This window comes from Balaenoptera physalus (assembly GCF_965194825.1).
Source record: "Balaenoptera physalus genome assembly, chromosome: X".
NCBI lineage: Eukaryota > Metazoa > Chordata > Mammalia > Artiodactyla > Balaenopteridae > Balaenoptera > Balaenoptera physalus.
In genome coordinates, this window is record NC_138903.1 from 24,780,757 (window position 1) to 24,785,482 (window position 4,726).

The window sequence follows — 4,726 nt, forward strand, 5'->3', positions numbered from 1 at the left end:
GAAAGTGCAGTTGAAAAATACTGGCAGTTATTAATAAAATCATCCTGAGTCTTTGACAGTCGTATATATCCAACTGTCAACTTGACATATCTACTTGGATGTTTAATTGACATCTCACACACAACATGGCCCAAACTAAATTCCTGAAATCCCCCCTCAGAAAACTTCACTTATTGCCTTTGCCGTCTCAGTTAACAACAACTCCATCCTTCTAGTTGCTCAGGCCAAAAACCTTGGATTCATGCCTCAATTTACCTTATGCCCTTTATGTCATCAGTGAGAAAATCCTTTTGATTCTATGATGTTGCGATATACCATCTGGATTCCCCTCCAGGACAGAAGGACTTATTCTCCCAGCTGCAATGAGCAGTGTTGACAGACAACCTTAATCTCTTACTCTTAAAGAGGAGCTCTCCTTAAGAATTGTCTCCACTGATGGAGTTATCTTGCTCAAAGTCATTCTCACTGATCAATACAAGGGTATGCTTCCCTTGTTTCAACTCTGGACAACTTTACAGGGCCATCCCTCTCAGCTTCAGAGCTCCATTCAGTTGTATGAAGCTTTCATTGACACTGCATCACAGCCCAACCTCCCCTTCTGACAAATCCTGCTTCCTCCTCTTCCTTCTGACAGATGTTGATGTCAAGAGCACTCCCTAATAAAATTTTTGCACACTAATCTTCATCTTAGAGTCTGCTTCTTGGAGAACCCCACCATTGATAGTTGGGCCAGGAGTGGTCCAAGAGACCAAATACTAAGATAGGATCTTCAACTGTTCTGCTGGCAATGAGGACTCCATCACTTTTGGTATGTAGAGCACACATATTCCCTGGAACAGGTAACAGTGAAATTTTAAAAACTTTAACTGTGGTTAACTGGGGTGGTATTCTAGTGAAAGGAAATGAATGAGTAGGTGTGATTGTGTACCAGGCATCTGAGAAAAATGAAGGGAGTAGTTTCTATAAAGACAGTGGAGGGACTTCCCTGGTGGCGGAGTGGTTAAGAATCCACCTGCCAATGCAGGGGACAAGGGTTCAAGCCCTGGTCCAGGAAGATCCCACATGCCGTGGAGCAACTAAGCCCTTGCGCCACAACTACTGAAGCCCGCGCACCCTAGAGCCCGTGCACTACAACTACTGAGCCCATGTGCTGCAACTACTGAAGCCCACACGCCTAGAGCCCATGCTCTGCAACAAGAGAAGCCACTGCAATGAGAAACCCATGCACCGCAGAGAAGAGTAGCCCTCGCTCACCACAACTAGAGAAAGCCCACGCGCAGCAATGAAGACCCGATGCAACCATAAAATAATAATAATAAATAATAATAATAAACAAATTTTTAAAAAGACAGTGGAAATAGATAATGTTAAATATAATTGACATTTGGAGAAAAGTTTTTAAAAGAGGCGTAGAGTGATTAATTGACAATTAAAAGCTAAGTGTGAAAACCAGAAAGCCTCTTGGGAAGCTTATAAAAAGGCTCCTTCCAGGAGCTGGGGGCAGCCAGACTCAGGAATTACTCCTAAAACTATCAGAGCTCAGAGAAAGATTAAACCCAAAAAAGGGTAGGTCTGCAAAACCAAGATGAATGGATGAACAAAAGGTGATATATACATACAATGGAATACTTTTGAGCAAAAGAAGAATGAAATCCTGATACATGTTACAACATGGATGAATACTGAAAACATTATGCTAAGTGATAGAAGACAGTCACTAAGGACCATAGCTTGTTTTTTCAATTTATATGAAATTTTTAGGAAAAAAAAAAGACACTATAGATACAGAAAGTAGATGAGTAGTTAGTTGCCTGAGGCTGGGAGTGGGAGTGAGGATTGGCTGCACAAGGGAAAATGGAAACTTTCTGATGTGATGGAAATGTTCTGAAAGTGGATTGTAGTGATAGATTCACAACTGTACAGATTTACCAAAAATGATTGAATTGAACACTTAAAATAGGTGGCATCAATGATATGTTAATTATTCCTAAATGAATTTGTAAACAATAGAAATAAAATCCAAATAACAAAAAATCAAAACGAGAGAGATTAAATGTTAATACTATATGTGAATTTTTCTCTGACTACTTTTGGCTATATTAGTCATCCTTCCTCTTTGCTCTCGTCTTTTATTCATCCGTTCAAAAACATTTATTGAGAACTACTAAATATCAGTCTTATGCTAGTATCTGGAATGCAAGGAGAACGGGATGTGATTTGCACTCTAAAGGCATTTACAGACTAGTGTGGGAGACATTCAAGAAAATCATCCTGTATGGGGCACTGTATTACATTCTCTGACACTGCTATCCACAGGAGCTAAAGGAGACAGTGGAAGGGGTTTTCAGAAATACATATATTACACTATTTACCTGATTGAATATTTATTAAGCATCTAGTATATTTCAGTCTATTATTGATGACAAATATTATACTGGAACTTTAGTGTGGCAGTATCTGGGAATTATTTTAGAAGTAAAATTTGTTTTATTTTTCTTGAGACCATTGAGATGTGAGAATGACATGAGATAAGGCATTAGATTTGAGAAATAGTAAGCAAACTCCACGTGGACATATTGTTACCTAGGGAAGAGCTGTGTCATTTTATATATCCCAAAATATATTTATATATTCATATATCATATCCACAATACTATAACATTTCATTTATTCTTGTTTCACACTTCTTAGATTTCATCTTTCTGGAACTCAGCAGGAACCAGGAGATAAATAAATAGTAGATGATCCAGATCATTCCAAACAAGGCTACCAGTTTACTGCACAATTATTGCCTCCTGTTTTACACCAGAGTCTTTAAATTACAGTCTTATCTATTTAATGCAAAAATTCCAACAAGCAACTCAGATAGTTGCCTTTTTGTTTAATTTTGATTCTTAGTGCCCAGCATATCAGAAACAGCAGACTATAAGTAGGCTATAAGTGCAGGAACTGTTTAGATACCAGTCCTATGACAGCAGCAGTGACAGAGGCACAAAATGGTAGAAAGGAAGGAAAATAAAGCAGAAAAGCAGAAAAACTGTTTTCCAGTATAGGTTGGAGATATGTGTTAATAACCAACATTTGCATAGTACTTTTCAAGTTCCAAATAATTTGCAAATGTGTTGCTCATTTAACCCTCAAAACTGTCCTTTGAGGCAAGCGTCATTACCTTTGTTTCACAATTGTTGATTTGAGCCTCAGATCACCAGATCCTGCACAGCCAAAAATAGGAGCTCCAGGTCTAGGTCAAGTCCAAGATCAGTATTCTGCCCTCATACCCTAACAATGACCCACAAACTGTTATGAAAAATTGAAAGTGGAGTCAATATTATATGCTTATAGAGCATAAAATCAACACTATATACTGATTTCTAAAACAATCTGTTCTGGTTTCCACCTAAACAGGTATATGTTAGATAACTTAAAATTTGTTTTATTGAATAGCTCTTCTGTCATTATTGACAGCCAAGATACCATTACAGAAATTTGAAGTAGTTATTCATTATACCAAATAAAAACCATGATGCTGCCTTTTTTATCATCCAGTATTTTTACCTAATCTGGACATCTTCAATGGTCATTTCCATTTTAATAGAACTCCCTTTGGGGAATATCAGTATGAGCTATAATTCATTTTCTTCATCTGCCATGAGAGTTTTTCTAATACAGAGTTTTGGTAATTGCTCTAGAAAACATGAAAATGAACTCTGTCACAATAGAAAGATAAGCATATATATGTTTTACTGTTAACTGTATGATTAAAGATCATACACACAAACACACCACACACCCATAATAATAAGGATGTGGGATCTATATGTAAGCTGAAAAAAAAACTGTGACATTTAAAATAGAACAAAATCTATTTTCCAATTTTCTTGCCTTTCTCTCCTCAGATTCTGAATTCTTCCTTCTGTCTCTATCAATTACAGATGCCATTAACTTAATCTGTGTTAGAAATGCACCTCTATTTTCTCCAAGTTCCAGAAATTATAATATATACTGTTTTCCTTTTATATTCCTTAATATTCAACCCACCTCTTTTTTTCTCAATTGGTGAGCCACCTACATGGGAATTATTTTTATAGTTATGTTCTTCCAACTCCTACTTTTTTTTTGGCAAATATTGAATATATGGCTAAAAATGGGAGACCTATTGTACATTCATGAGAATCAAGGTAGGACCACAATTTTTATGTTTTTTTTCAAACAAGCAGTAAGAATTAAAATTTTACCCATATGGCTTTCTTTGGGGTCCTCTTTACAGTGGGTAAAATGACTTAAAGATTATTATGATGACATTTTATGCAAATTACATTTTTACATTATCTTAATGTGCCTATAATGATAGCTACTAAGTACTCAGCTTGAAACAGTTATACCACCTGCCCCTCAACACTAACTGAAATAAAAGAAGATCTTACCATTTCAAGTCAAAGATACACAGAAAGGACATTTTCTCTTTTCTCTCTTGATACAACTTGAAAATAACACATATTCCAATAGTATATCATTTTCTCTTTCACTGAAATATCCTGTTATCCACCTTTTCCCTTGATACATACAGTGTTTTTAAAAGAGTGTTTCCTTCCAGTTGTAATGAGACCCGCAGATTTGCTTTTTTGACCCATACAGGGTTCTAAAAAGTATAAAAAGAATTACTTGAGTAGGGCATTCACTCACCAGTTCATCTCAAGCCTCCCCATTCTCTACTGTGCTTGTGGTA